A 16341-nucleotide genomic window follows, 5' to 3' on the forward strand; every position below is an offset into this window, starting at 1 on the left:
GAATCTTTTACTTCGAGTTGTAGAAGGCATGAGGATGTTGCCACTCTTTAGCCAACACCAAACAACCTGACATTATGGGATACATTTCAAAAACATCTGCCAATGTGACCTATGTAAAACTGGCATGATCAGCATGATAAATCCCAAGGGCACATAGCCTCTTTGTAAACCGAGTGTCACCCGCATCCATCTCTGGCTTGGTCCTTACGATGTTCTGACTGGATATTCTACTTTTGTCCATCATTGGCAATCTTATCATATCACCAAAACTTTTGGCATCCACATGATCACTGGCCATGTAGTGGCATTCCTTGGCAAACTCGCTTCATAATTCGTTGGTTTTTCATCCTAATAATATGTCCATACCAAGAAAGCTGTTGAAACCAAACCAGTGCTGACAAAGGCAGTTGCTGATCTTGTCCTGCCACTTAATTAGTAAAACTGGTAGTTGCACGCTAATAGAAATACAATACCTCTTTCAAAAACAACTAAGTTAACACGAACGAGGTACCTTTTTAGTTCATGCCAGCAGCATTTGCATGGGGGAGTTACTAGAATGGTGTGCAGTGCGCATAGCAATTTGCGTCCCTATAGTCCAAACTGCAGGGCCTTGTAGACAGGTGAAGCCTTAAGTCTTGTGGTCAATTAAGAAATGCTAGTTATGTCATTCAGCAGCATGACTAATGTTTAAAGATTAATATAAATCTTTCTTCACTAAAATGTGTGGTGTTGTAATACTGGATTACTAAAATGGACACTTGCAGCAAATGACTTCTCTAAAGATATGTGGGGTTTTGAAATATCCGGTGACTCTCCAAATCTCAAATATGTGCTGTGAGGATCTGAGCATGGCCTGTAAGTCTTATGCAGGCAAAACTCCCATTGACTTCAGTGGGGCCTTTCCCATCTTGGGGCTTGTCTACACTAAAGCTTTTTACCTCAAGTTAATTAATTGCTGATTAACTATAGGTATTTAGCACATTTGTAAAGACTAGGCTGAACAGTTTCCAAATGTTTGTTCCAGGATATGATCCATGTGTGTATTTTGTACTTTGATTGGAAGCTTAGATTCTGCAGATGGTGAAGCTCTTGTCTGGGAAAAACTTCCTATTCCCCCTAGGTGAATGGATTTTTTTTTCCACACTACCTTGTCATCATCTGTGCAACTTGATCAGTGTTTTAAGTACCAGTACATAATGAAGATGTATCTTCTATCTGGCTATGTAACAAAAATAATGATAAAAACATAACAGTAATCAGTGTGTACATTACAAACAAATCACCATGCAAAACTGATACTTAGGATGAGGGTTTCTGATTACTAGTGTTTAACACTTTCTGAAATTCACTGTTGATTTTAGATGGACTCACTATCAAGCTATATATTACAGTTTTATCAGTGAAAAACATTAAAAATATTCAGAGCATTTTTCCTCCAAATTTCCCCCCCTGTAATCACTTTCAGTCCAGTGAATGGTCTCTCTTGACACACAAAAAAGCTATATGATGCAAAAATGCAATCTCTAGCTGTATTCTTAAGTCAGAGCAACACCATGCTTTGAGTGTCTTCTGACAGGGGATGGATCACTGGACAATTGCCTGTTCTGTTCATTACCTCTGGGTACTGACAGGATACTGAGAGGCGGACCATTGGTCTGACCCAGTATAGCCATTCTTATGTTCTTGCCCGCGAATATGGGGACATAATCGAACAGAAAAGCTGAAAACCAAATTAAATTCCAAACAGTTCTTTTCAGTGCTTTTAGTTATTAAAAAATGAGCAGTGAAATATTGCTTCAAGTTAGTTTTATCACTTTTACTGGTTTCAACCTAAAACTTAAAATGCTTTTTATAACATTCATGGCACTATAGTACATAAAGGTAATCTTCATTCATTCTGCATTTTATTTAGAGGATCTGTTGACATCAATGGAGAAAAGACGCAGAACCCTGGTTGAGCACAAGTTTGTGACCAAAGTTGTATTACACTGATTGGAAGATTATTTTCCCCTTTCAGTGTATCGTCACAGCTGTTGGGGAAATACAAGTTATGATTCAATAAGCACTATTATAAGAAGTCAAAGGACATTTTAGCAAAAGATACAGAGGCCTGATTCTGATTTTACACCCATCTTTCACTAGCATAGTTCTGGTAACCAAAGTTATTCCTGATTTGTACCAATATGAGATAAGAATCAGACCTACAACACTTAGGACATGATCCAAAGCCCACTGAAAACAGTGGGAGGTCTTTAAATTGTTTGCATGGGTTTTGGAGTAGGCCATTAGGGTTATGTCGGAACTTCAGGGAACTTGCATGATTGACACCCATATGGGAGACCTGGGTCAGCCTAACTTGGGTGTGGACAGCCCAAGTGCAAAGCCATACTTTGAGTGCATCCGTATTTGTGAAAGACGCTAGGAATTCTGGGGGCACATACCATCATTCCTAGCACTGCAATAAACTGTGCCAATCTATGAATTCTTTTGCAGTGTGTCATGGGACACCTTGTCTGTCCTTTCTGGGCCCCTGTGTGGACGTGCTCTTAGCCCACCAGGTCAGGAAAGGAAACTCTTTCTGGATCTGCACAGTCTAAATTCTTGGTTTCAGCCTCTGTTCCAGCCAGTGGCAAGGCCTGGATCCACCTCAGAAGGATGACCTGTTCCAGCAGTTGGCATTAGTGTAATTCTTATTTCAGAAACATTAGGTCAATGCAGGTCATGACACGCAGTGATGGGCATTTTGGCACTGGTTTGTTGTTCTGAGAAGGCAGTGACATACCTTGCTAAGAAGATTCTGCAGGATGCAGGCAGACATGGAGAAGTGGAGACAGCTGATGCAGGTTTAATAGCTGTGGGATCCCCCTACACTGATCAGAAACTCTGGAGTAGGACCACAAGCAAAGAGTGGTGGGACTACATCATACAGATGTGGGAGAAACCAGCAGTGGCTTCAAAACATCTATGTGAGGAAGGCCACATTCCTGAAGCAGCTGGTGGTGCTTGCCCCTTCACTTCTTAATTGAAGACAGGACTTTAGAGAAGCTGCAAAGAAAACAGAAGATCTTTCAGTCCATTTAATAAAGTATTTACCATTCCTGTCAGAAGGCAGGTGAAATAATGACTATGGAACAAAGAAACTTAGGGTCAGATTGTGGTAGATCCTGACCTGAACAGGTGCTGGGCATGATACCATACTGGAGTGCAGATGCTGCTCCGCCCCACACCCCAGTGCTTCCATAGCTACTTGAAAGGGTGAGAGAGGACAATGGGGAGACCACAACCCTGCTACCCTGTATACTGGTCAGCTGGGGTATGGTGAAAGTGTTAACAGGCAATGTTGAGGGAACACAACCCATTGCAAGGGTGGCAAGACAACTGCTGCAACATGTGCTTCCTAGGAGACCCCAGGGGGAATTCTGGCTGACTCAGAAAAACTGAGCTCGTTAAGACAGAATTTTGCATTCATCTGCATTGAATAAAACATAAGAAGTTGTCCAAACTTGGCTCGTACTGCTGTTTGCAATGGGGTTTCATACAAGTGAAATGTCGGGAACAGCACTGTCTTAGGTAAGCAGTAATCGTATGAGGAATGTACTTGTGAAATCTAGATGCAGGCCTGAGATCTGGGTTAGTACCTTTGCTTTATCCTCTGTGAACTCCCATTTTCAATAAGTAGAGGTCATGTAAAATGACTAGCAGCCCACGTCCACACCCAGCAGACTGAAGCATTTCCTAATTAGGTTATATTCAATCTTTATAATGTGCTAGTAATAGATGTGATACTGCAGTGTAATCTCCACTGATATTATTCACTTCCCAGGAATGTACAGCTGAAGCTGCTCTGCTGGCTCTGACTGAAAACAATGGGTGTGGAGCTGACAAATAAAGTAGCTGTTTTACATTCCCTGAGCTATTCTGATTCTATTGTTTAAGTGATGTCTGCTGAACAGGTACTCACATTAGAAAACCAAGCACAATTTTGTCGATGTGGCAGCTATTTCTGAAGCTTATTAAAGCTTGTTAGTGCTTTTCCCATGCAATTAAAAACTGGACTTGCCTGTTGTAATATTGCCTGGCAGTTATGAATGGTTTCAACTCCCATTTTATACTGAAAAAATGAGCTCATACTATATAATTGCAGGCTACCCCCAAGAATATTTTTTAGTATCATCAGACTCTACATCAAAGATGACAAAGAGCCTGATCCTTCAAGATGCTGAGTGATCTCAATTCCCACTGTAGTCAAATAGAGTGAAGGGTACTTGACAGCTGCCAGGATTAGCCCCTAATGTTTAAAGCTGATAGCAATTTTTGTATGGAGCAAGACAAGTTAGAATGTTCCAGTTAGAATTTTGGCTTTCTTCTTGTTTATAATCTTAGCAGTTTTCATCAACATTGCAATATTTATTCTATGTCTTGCCCATACACTCCATGTACATTTCTTAACAATTGCCATATCCCTTACCCACGAATTAACATCTTATTTTTCTCCTTCAAAGCTTACCAGACAATAACCATTAATTGTCTTTATTAAAAACAAAAGCTTATTGAGTTGAATTTGTTCATTTAATATATACAGTGACCTTGATTCCTTCCCCAGCTGGCACGAGCGTATTCAGTTTGCATCCCTCTTCCAAGAGCTCTGCAGAGAGAGGCAGTTTGAGCTTGCTGTTGGGGATCCAAAGGCTGCCTGTGGACGTGTGTGAATTAGCACGTACCATGGCCAGCTTAACCGTGCTCCCGCCCTCGTCAAGACCATCCACTTTTGGGGCAGTGCTAGCTATTAAAGTGACCCTCTGAACGTCCACTTGCTGACATTGGGGCCTTAGATATAATAGCAAAAGTCAGAATAAAAGGGCAAAATCTTGCACAGCACTTGCATATCAATATATTATGATTCAGACGACATAAATAAGGTGAACATGGCTAAAAACAAAATAATCCCCCTTTCAAACAAGGGGTGAATTAGTCTTTCTCTCTCTCCCACATCTGTAGTATTAACATTGAAGAGGAGGATCACGTTCAAGCTAAATAAGAGACTCTGGACATCAGAAGTAACCGTATCAGATTCTTAAAAATGGGTTCCAATTATTATAAAAAGACTTTCAATTCTGTTCTCTAGATATTCTGTTAAATATCCCACTGGGATATTTATGGTCAAAGCTAACCACATTTCTTTGGACTTTTGTCTTTTAATTATTTCAGCGATCTAAAGAATTTAGATGAAAAGCAGAAGTATTTTTGCTTTTAAAAAAAATCAGTAGAAAAGATCCACTGCTCAGCCTGCTAGTAATTTTATTTATAGAAATTCCCAAAGTGGCAGTTACTGAAATAATCTGTGGCCAACAGGCTAAAGAAAACTTCAAAAAATTCAAAAAAGTCTCCTTCCAAGAACCATATAATCACTTCCATGAAATTGTGTTTTGTAACCCCTGGGCATTGTATTGACGTGGTATGAACAAATGAGAGAAGGTGAATTACTGGAGATCTACGTATCTTCAGTAATCCACTAGGATTATAAAAAGGTGGGAGCAGAAATAATCACACATTCCAGAATGTAACCTTTTGAGTGCACTGTGAAATGGTATTAAATGGCTTTTGAAAAATATTGTAGGCTTGGAGTCAAACTTCTTATTTATGACCAAAGCTTTTCGTGAAAAGCATTTACATTACTGTGTAAACTCTGAACTTCTTGAGTTTACACTGTGCGCTGTACTGCTGTAGTGTAGACAGTTGCTACAGTGACAGAAGGTTTTTTTTCATCACTGTAGTTAATCCATCCCCTCAAGAGGCCATAACTAGGTTGATGGAAGAACTCTTCCATTAACCTAGCATTGTCTATACCAGGATTTAGATTGGTTTAACTACATCTCTTGTGATGTGCATTTTTCATACCCCGAGCGACGTAGATAGGTCAACCCAAGTTTTTTAGGTGTAGATAGGTGTAAAGGGGTATACTTTAATGACCATAAAGCCCTTGTACATGCCTTGTCAATTTCAAACTGACAATTTCAAAACACAAAGAAATCCCTTTACAAATTACGTTTAAGTTCTGTGCTTACTAAATGCCTGCTCCTGCTCCGAGTGAAATAAATGCTAAAGTGCCATTGACTTCAATGGGGCATATATAAATCCATTATAATTGCCATATGACATACTAGAAGTGGGATTTAAGTACTGAGCTGAACTGGGACTAGTATGCCTAATGTCAATTAGGAACTTTAACTAAGATCAACCTTTCAACTCCAGCACAAGTTCCTACCTATGAAAGTTTTAAATTAGAGAGAAAGCATAAATCCTTGGTGGGAATGGGACTGGCATTTCCACTCCTACTTTACAATCCATTTACAAGTAGCTGTATGTTATTATACAGTGTTAATGTTGAGATTTTAATTACACAAGAATTGGGGAAACTAGGAATTCAGGTTCCCATAGCAACCTTGATTCTTCCTCTGATATGTATACCCTACAGTAGGGGGAAAATGCATTTTCTATTCAACTACTCCTCCAGTAAGACTATACAAACAAGTTGAATTGTGTGTTATGTTTAAACTGCCTTTTTATAAGATTATATACATTTTGAGCAGGACTTTTTTGCACTATTAATTCTTTATTTCTTTACAATATGATCTAAGCAGTATTATTACTTATCTATCTCTATAGTTGTGCCTGGCACATTACAGGATAGATAAAGGATTCCCCATCATGAAGAGCTAACAATCAGGAGGATACTGGAATGAATTGGGGGAAAGGGAAAGATGACGGTAAGGATAAGCATATAAGGAAAGTAGGATGAATAGGATTCCTACCAGAAACGGGCTTGAAGAAGGAGAGGGTTACTTCATGGACAAGTGGTGAGAGAATGATCCAAACTTAGGGGACAATATGAAAGACTGTATAGCTGAGGGTAGGAGAAGAGAAAGGGAGCAGTAAGAGGAGAGGACTTGGACAAATGTGGCATATCAGAGGAGCAAAAGAACACTAAGTCAACGATATAGGTGAGAGTGAGCTTGTGCAGATCATTGAAAGAGAGAATCTTGAATCTAATGATCCAAGAGACAAGAAGCCAGTGAAGGCATTCAAAGGGGCTGGGATGTGTGCCGTGACTGAAACAGATTTTTGCAGAAGCCCTTGTTAAATGTTGGCAGTCAAAGGCACCTGTGTCGACTTGACTATCAAGTCCTCAAAAATGGTTGGTTGGACTTTCTTCAAACTACCGCTGACACAAACTTCACCTGTGAATTAACAAGTAGCATGACAAACTTGAATCCCAAAGATACATTTAAGTGGCTTATAACAGGGTCTTTAGAACGAAAGCACAGTCTCAACAGTAGTCAGCTTAAAGACCGATAATGCATAAATGCATTCTGGCAAACAAAAAACGATCGCAAAGGCAGAGGTGAACATTTTCAGAAGTAAGAAAGGGACTCACAGAAGTAAGCATTTAATAAAAGATTCTTTTTTCCCCTTAGGTTTCTTGGTGGAATGAATTTCCACCCCATCACAAACTGGCAACTCCTGTATCCCATAACAGTTGGGCTAAGAAGCTTATATATATATTCTAAGAAGAATATATATATTTTTTGTAAGTAGCATTACTTGGGGCCTGAAAGTATCTGTTTTCTGCACAGGAGATATTTGTGTTTTTCAGACAGTGGGTCCCATTCTTCCCAAACTGTTCTCTGGGTGTGAATGGAGATGATGTGACAAAGACGGCTTAAAGCCAACTTTGCACGGCCCCCTGTTTAAGTTGAGAGCAGCCTAGATGCTGCTCTCAATTTATGTAGACTTTTGCAGCAACTAAGAATCCCTGAAGTACCTCATGCTCTGGTTATGCCACTACTACTACGGGCTGCCAGGGCACAGAGCCATTCCAATTCTCCAGCAGCAGTGGGACTACGCTCTAGTTCCAGCTGCTGCCGGTGCTTTCATTGTCGCTGGGAGGCCCCACCACACAGAGAGTAGCAAGGGAAATAACTTCCTGCACAAAACTCCAAACTGTCAGCAGTCCAACTAAGCAAGCAAATTCACCTCCTGGGTGTGAAACCAAACATGGAGCGTATTTGTCTAAACATTGAAAAAAAAATAATTATACACAAATGAAAACAGTAAGTGGAATGGAAAGCCCTTGAACTCACCAATAGCATTTCCTATCATGAATGCTATTATACACAAACTTTTATAACAAAATAACTCAACTTATTATAAAACAAACATGAAAGCCTCCAGCCTCCCGCCTCCCATGTATTCATCTCTGGAGAAGCACTTGGTAACAAATAATGGAGTTGTATTCTGCCCTCGCTCTCTTTGGGCTGGAGTCAAAGAGTATGGGCTGATTCCAGTAACGTCAATGCAGCACTTGATGCCATTCAAGGCATCTTACAGATTCATCCCAATTTAAACCAGAGGGAGTTCGGAGCAAATCACCACTACAGCGGGCCATTAAGACGGTGATAACTCAGATACCAGAATAATTCACAGTAACACAAGTATGAAAAGTGACAAGAATGTATTTAAAAAGAAAAGTCTGGAAATTCAGTTATATACTGAAGACTAGTGTTTACCTCTTCCATCGAATGAGAATCAATCACTGCAGTTTTCCTTTAACAAGTGAAACATGTTTTTCCCCCCTCCAGTACTTGCTGAAGGGATTTTTATAAAGTTTACCAAAAAAATTCACTTCAGCACTGAGTGTATGAGACCTCATTTGAAAGGTGGTAAGGTTTTTTGAGGGAATTACGAAAATTGCAGGATCAGGGTCTTAACTCTATGCATAATGTGTGGTTGGATGGCTGTGCCCACCCAGAGCCCTCATGGGGCCTGTGTGAGGGTGCAGTAGTCCACCTGCATGCTGGATGCTCCAAAATTAGGGCTGCACAGTGAAAATGCTTTCTCAGTCCTGTGACACTGTATTTATATAAACTGTAAAATGAATTACTCCCAATTGCCCTGAAGTAAAGTGCTTAACAGCCACTGACCATAGAGGGGAGAAGTATACATACTGGGTATGCATCTAGCATTTATACTTATAAAAATATCATGCATAATGAAAACTGTGTAAATATTTATAAAAATACCTTTGTGTAAGGTCTGTAACATATTTAATATTTTCAATCAATTCACATGCAGTGCTTGCGTGTCTGTGCCAAATGTAACATTTGGAAAAATGAACCTTTAGTAAAACTGTCAGAAGAGTTGTGTTAAGTTCAGGTAGCTGCCAACAATAACTTCTGGGAGCATATCATTGGAAGAAGCCAAACAATGCTGGGGTCTCTATCAGAATTAACTATGGCACTTGTAAAAATATTATCATTTTAGTATTTATGGACTTCCTATCCCATAACCTGCGGGACTCCCAACAACTATTTTCTTAGTTAACATTCTGCTTAAAGCATTTTTGCTTTCATCAAATAGATGGAGTTTCCTTTTAAATCTGGTGTTCAAAATGATCTTGGTTGTGAGAACTCCTAACAAACACAGAAGTGTCTCTCTAAAGCATGTTTATACCTTTTGGGCATAGCAAAAGCCTGAGCTCCGTTGCCAATTCTTGCTATGTTTGGGGTTTTTTTCTCTTAAAATGCCAGCTCCTGGACTGATGGCACTCCATGCAAAATCTCACCACTCCTTTAAGACAAAATGGTCTCCCCAGCCCTCCTGGTTGCAGAGAAAATCTTGCAATCCTGAACTGTAAAGAAGCAAAAATCAGGAAGCAAATGAAAAGAACCCCAAATGTGGTTTCAAATTCATTTTCCGCAGCCAATCTTGATTTTGGGGGGAGGGGGGAGAGCTCTCCTGACTGATTTTGAATGCCTGGCATTAGTTCAGATGCAGCTCTAACTAGGGAGCAGTTAGCAATGCCTCCATAATGCTGCGCAAACTAGCCATCATGAGATGTATTTAAAATCAAGTGTGTCTTGAGTGTATTCCAGCCAGCCCTGGGCTGTGCCAGGTTTTCAGTTCAGCTGCAGTTTGCCTCACACCAGGGAGCTGCCTAGCGCCCAGTCCAACCCTCTGCAAGCACGTGGGCTTAGCCCTGAGCGGTGCCGGTGTGAGCAGACACCCAGGCTCCAGAGGGAAGCGTTGGCCACACGCAGGACCTGCTGCAGCCATCAGGCTTGCAACAGCCTGTGGATGCTGCTGCTGCTTTCTCGCCTGCAGCCTCTGGGGACGAGCAAGGCGCAGAGTAAGGCGTTTCCCATCCAATGCACCAGCCCGGAGAAGGGGGAGGGCGCGCAGGGGAGGGAGCTGCCGGGTGACAGGCGGTCACAGGTGCTGCTGTTGCCTCTGAGTCACGGGAGAGGCGTCTCTGCGCCCCAACCAGCTGCTGCTCCCCCTCCCCCTCCTCAAGGCTGCTGCGGCTGCCAGCCCAGGCAGAGCCAACTCCTCACAGGCGGCCTTGCTTGCGGGAGGAGCAGCCACCGAGCCGCGCAGCCGCTGGGAAGGAGCTGACGCCCTGGGAAGCCGGTAAGTTGCTGCGCACAAAGATCTGCGTCCCCAGCCCCTGCATGAGCCTCCTGGCCTGGCAGGCAGGTGGTTTGCAGGCAGCGGGCGTTTTCTTTCCCTTGCATGATGTGGAGATTTCGTATTTTGGGCTGCAAGCGGCGGCAGGGCGGGTTTGTAAATACTAACCCCCAGGGAGCAGCACTCCCAAGGCGCGAGCGGGGCACAGTTCTGCTCTCAGAGCTGCTCGGGGCATCGCCCCTCGGGTAACCGGCTTCCCCTGGGCATGTCCAGTGAGCCCGGATCCGCCCCATGCAGCAGGACTCCAGTGTTCTGCTGGGGGTGCGCAGGGCGAGCCAGCTCTGCCCTCAGGGCTGCCCGGTGCAATGCGACTAGTGATCCTCTTCTCCTTCCTCCCTGCAAAACAGACACAATTCTGCTCCTTCCCAGAGCCACCCAGTCCGTCAGGGCTCAGCTTTCCCGCTTGCCCTCTCCCTGTGAAACAGGGCCAGTTCCGCTCCAACAGGCGGCCACCTGGCACATATCTGCTCCCATATTCTGCAGCATGTGCGTGAAACGGGCACAGTTCTGCTCTCCCCGTGCATCTTGGCTGGTACTTTGCTCTCCACAGGGAACAACTGGCAAAATTCTGCCCTGGGATCTGTCTACCCAGCGCAGCGTGGCTCTTCTATTCTGCCCTTCTGTGTGCACAGAGTGGGCAAAATTCTGGGCGTGGAGCTGCCATAAGCATCACAGGTTTTTTTTTTTACTCTGCTCTCTCAGGAGCCGATTACAGGAGTCAAGATGCAGTGTGTTTTGCCATAACACTTGGCAACTTAGAACAATTGCACTGAAACAGCTTGGCTACTGTCTGAGTTAATTTTTAAAAAAAGCTGTCAATTTCAGTGACTTCAAAAATTAGCATTCAGACAGACAAATGTAATCGATGCAATTTATTACTGAAGGTGATACCTGGTTTCATTTCCTACTTTCAGAGTCACATATTTGAATAAAAATAGAGTGGTGTTGGGTTTTTTTGTTTCTTTTTGGCAGGATGTCATTTTTGCAGTGCAGTTCTGGATTGGGTCAGTTTAAAAATAAATATCTACTTGAATGCTGCATTTCTGAATAGCTACGTAGCTGTGACTTGAATGCATCAAAGCAGAGTACTCAGCTGAAAAGAGAGCCTATGGTACAGTGTAATATGGATTGTCTGACAGATTGTAAGTCAGGAACTCACCAAAGGGGTTTATTAGGATGCTATCTAAAAGTAAAGCTGAGGTAAGATTTTGAAAAAAATTATTTCACATGAAAATAAAGTCCCAAATGCAGGAAGCAATTAGTGGAAGAGTTCATCACTGTAGATTGTAGTTGTGATTTAAAGGTATTTAGAATCTTAATATTTATAAAATATTGTTTCATTTAACTAAAATGAGCTTGAGCTTTTACTTTTCTTTGAAAGCATTTGGGAAATTGCTCCACTGTCACCAATCATTTCAGTGGGTCATTCATTATTCCTTGCTAAATGTGGATTAGAGAGGTATACAGGGAACAGTATGTTTGAATAAACAATTAAAAGCATGAATTTAAAAACAATTGAAAACCTTAAATGGATGATTCCTAAAACTCATCTTCATTTGAAATCTTAATGAGATCATTCTTATAAAATGATTGTGCTTCACTTAGGATTTTTAGAAACATGGTACGAATAGGGGAATTGTGGTTCTCAGTGGATCTCCAAGAGCAGGATTTTGTGCATTCTTCACAGGAAAAGAAAGCACAATATTGGAATCCAAAATGTCACCTGGGTGACTGCAGAAATATAAACGTGTATATAGTTAAATGATTACTATGTTGCAAGGATTTTATTTTTAAATGGTGTTATGAAGGACCTAGGTTTTTTTACTGTGTTCATATTTAGATTTATGTTCTCACAGCAGCATGTTACAAGTAGCATTTATAGCACTGGTATTTTGAAAAGTGACTAAAGTAGATCTATACTGCCAAAATATTCTTTGATTTGAGCATTTGTTTCTACATTGGAATATGCTGGAATAAATTGGTTTTTAAACAGGTTTTTTTTTGTTTTTTTTTTTTGTCTCTCTTCAGAAAAATAGTAGAGTCAGATTTTCCCTGGCCCTAGAATGGGTGAGCAGTGTAGAGAGAGGAGGCTTCACAGGGTCCATCCTCTGCACAGATCAAGGAAAATTACAGTCCTCACTCTCACGAGCTCAGCGAGAGTTCACTTGTGCACTGTCAGGAGTACACATCACCCCCAAGAATGAGGGGACACATAGCTGTGGCTCCCCCTCTCACCCCCCCATTACAGCCTTCAAAGCAGGCCAAATGTGCCAGGAGGACAGGGGTCTGGAGTTTGCAGCCTGGGGGGAGAAGAGGGGAGAATTATCTTTTTTTAAAGTGCAGTCTCAACCCAAGCTTTCCCTGGGGCATTGTGGCTCTGCACTAGCCCTTCAAGTGATGTGGCTACATACTGCAATCTAGCACCAAAGAACTGTTTTAAAACTCTTCCAAACCACTTGTATCAGCTCTGATGTGACCAAGTAAAGCCATCGGTTTGGCAAACAAAACTGTTCTTAGGGTTTTTTTTTTTTCTGTAAACCAGAGCAACATACTTAATAATCTGTTTCAAATAAAATGTCTTCCTTATGGGTGAAATCCTGGTCCCCGAGCCCAAGTCTTGAGTAGGAGTTTTGTACAGGGAAGAGTTTTTTTTCTCTTCATGTCTCGTTACCAAGTTCAGAGCACCTTCCTGGCTCGCTCTAGTTCTCCTCCTTTTATTTCTCCTTTTCAATGAGGTGGTATTCCAAAGGATCAAGAGAATTCATAAACTCGCTGTCCATGCGTCTACCACGCTCCCGTTCTGCCATGAGTAGAACTCCTGCTGCACGGGGACTGCAGAGTCCACTCTGTGGCCTCTTCGTATCCTGACTCCACTGCACAGCAGAAGCACAGTGTTTGTGCTACTGCAGGATTTGATCTAATTGCACAGCTAGTGATGCAAACGTAAAGTAGTGAAAAAAATGCAGCAAGAATTATATTACCCTCGAAACAGCCATTGCCCTTCTCTGGGGGTTCCCAGGTTATCCTGAATGGAGTCACTCTGCCTCCTTTAGAGTGGCCTTACAAGGGCACATCTTCACTGCAGAGTTAACTCTGGGTATTGTCAGCTTGGTTAGTATAGCCCAGGTGTGAACAGTCACGCTGCAAAGCCCGCTGCAAAATTACTGCATCCTCACTGGTGCGCCACTCAAGTGTGTCGCTAGGACTTATGGGGCATGTGCTGCAGTAAATGGTGCCGCTCTGATTCTTTCCCAGTGGATTGTGAAATAACTTGTCTGCCCTTCTGGGCACAGGGGGGCAGGGACATGAACAAGAGAACTGTCAGCCCTCAAGTGACTTTTTTCCTGCATCCTCACTGAAAAATGGATGAGTTACCAGCCCAAGTGAAAGCAGCCCCTGAGGTGTAACCCACTCTTCCAGCTAAGCCAGAATTTAAGCACTGCAAAACTCAGGTGAAAGGGTTTTTTGTGTGGATGGGAGAGAGATTAGAGGCAACACTAAAATAAGAGCCCGAGTTTGCTCTGCAACGAAGACCGCACGAGGGAGGACACAATAACACAAATGTGCCCTTGCTGTGGGAACGCTCACACCAGGCTAGTCTAACCCATTTGCCAACTCTATAGTGAAGACATACCCTAAAATGTGAATCCATTTCAGTATGCTTTTCAATGGGCCTACTCCTTTATTTAATGTTATTAATTGTATTTTTGGATGCCCTACTTGAGGTAATCATTACTTCCAAAACCTTGCATTGAATTTAAAATAGTATTAAGCTCATCACACTATTAATCCAACATGGGACTCTTACAGGAATCGGGTATAACAGAAGCAATCTTGGAGTAGGCAAACAACAGTGATATTTTTGTGGTTTTGGAAGTAACTCAGTGAGTTTTGCAAAACAATACAGATTGAGTTAGTATACAAAAATGACAGGGAGCTAGAGAGCTAGCCAGGGTGATAAGAGGAACTTTATGCTGCCATGGGATAAATCCCCAGGTATTGCAAGCTAAGCATTCGTTTTCACACTAATACTATTTGAGTCCACAAATTATTAATTACATTTATAGGCAGCCTTTGCCTTTGGTGGTGTCAGTGAGCTGGAAAGGTTTTTCTTCTTAAAAGTCTAGGAAATGATATACAAAAACCTATATTTGCTAGGACTGCACATTCTAGCACCCAAAGGCCCAAGAATGCAAAAGTTATAGTTGAAATACTCAACTTAAATTTTACCTTCTTGCATGTACACAGTGATCATTTTATTGAAGGTATATGCTACATCTTTGCCTACGGTTGTAGAAGAAGCTGCTATAATATATTGGTCAGAAAACTTACGCAGTCTCATACATATAAAGATAGCATGACTGTGCATGCAATGGGATAGAGTTAAGGAGGTGTGTTCAACCTTAACTTTTACATTAGATGCAATGTAGATGCTTAACTATATGCTCTTAATGTTGCATTAATGTTGTATGCTTGCATTTAATTGGGAAGAAGTTCAGAAATTCTGTTTCACTACCTTGATCACTATCAGAGGAGGTAGTAAAGGCATTCTCTTTGCAGAACAAGTTTAGATAAGACATTAGATGAAGTGATGGAGGCAGTTATCTTGCTGAGGGTCAGACTGGGTGATACAAGTGATCTTTTCTGTGATTCTATGCCATTGCAAATAGTGACTGACCTTCTGTAGAGATAAAATTGCTGATTACAAGCTGAAGTCATCCAGACTGAGTTTCTCATCCAAGCTTTGCAGAAGCTGTCCAGATGTACTTTTATGGCAGTAAAAATATTTTAAAGGTAACATGCAAAGCATTTTTTTAAAACTGGGTTTGTTCACTCATTTTGTGTGGTTGTTTTTTTTTTTTATGGTGTATAAAGAAGGGCTAAAAAGCAGTAGGAGTTTTTTTTATGTTTTTATCTTAGAAATATTTGAAATATCAAGTCTGATCTTCATTGAGATCCAAGAGAAATCTTCCAGCAAAACAGAGCATGTGTATTATGAGCTCTTGCATCTTAATGGCAGAACTGAGGCATTGAATCTTTAATCACAACATTCTTTCTCCGAAATGTTAATTGGACATTGGTGTGAAATCTTAACTATAAGAAACAATATAAAACAATCTGACTAAAGAATGTTAATATTGTTCCATGTGAATTGTTTGATGGCTTTTAAAAAATCTGGGAAGTTAATTACAAAAATTAGATTAAAAGAATGTTAAGGTTGCAAAAGTTAGGAAGTGCCAGAATTAAGGTTGGTTGTTACCTTAATTTGATTCCCTTGTGCATATTTACTATAAAACCATCAGTCATAACATAATCTCATACTATTTTTCACCACAGGACTTCACCTCATTCAGTGCACAATGAATGAGGCCAGAAGTCTCAAGAAGAGAGAAGATATTTTCTTATTTTAAGGTACTGGGCCAGGAGAGCTGAGTTCTATTGCTAAGCTGCCACAGACTTCCTATATAGTGTTGAGTACCACTATCATAATGTGTATGCACAATGGGGCCGAATTAAGGTTGCATAGGAAACTTTAATCCTGGCATTTCCTAACTTCTCATTCCTTGACTTTGCAATCTTAACATTCTAATTTTGGATTTTTTCATATGTAATTTTAATTATGAAGAATTTTGAACATCATAAGACTTTACTCCTGCTTCTTGCACTATCCAGCAAGGGGATCAAAGGAGTTTCCCTGCCACTATCACCAGCTGAGAATTCTTCTAAGCCAGTTGTAAAACCAACTCTGTAGATAGCAGTACTCACTTTTCTCCTGATCCACCTGGGAAGTCAATCAAAGACACCTGTGAGGATAGG

General features: G+C 41.3%; 1 protein-coding gene across 5 annotated transcripts in view; it reads left to right on the forward strand.

Moving 5' to 3' along the window:
- The first annotated feature begins 10033 nt into the window (after positions 1-10033).
- The window catches only part of CDC42EP3 (CDC42 effector protein 3), a 40150-nt gene continuing 33842 nt past the window's right edge, over positions 10034-16341 (forward strand). For 3 of the 5 annotated variants that reach the window (XM_048843613.2, XM_048843612.2, XM_075127001.1), the window contains exon 1: positions 10034-10467. The gene's annotated coding sequence lies outside the window, so the exon portion shown is untranslated. Of the gene's footprint in view, positions 10468-10596; positions 10617-11533; positions 11725-16341 lie in introns of those variants that run through there. The other 2 variants (XM_048843615.2, XM_075127000.1) reach the window with 2 other exon arrangements.

The sequence above is a fragment of the Caretta caretta genome, chromosome 3 (assembly GCF_965140235.1).
Source record: "Caretta caretta isolate rCarCar2 chromosome 3, rCarCar1.hap1, whole genome shotgun sequence".
Lineage (NCBI taxonomy): Eukaryota > Metazoa > Chordata > Testudines > Cheloniidae > Caretta > Caretta caretta.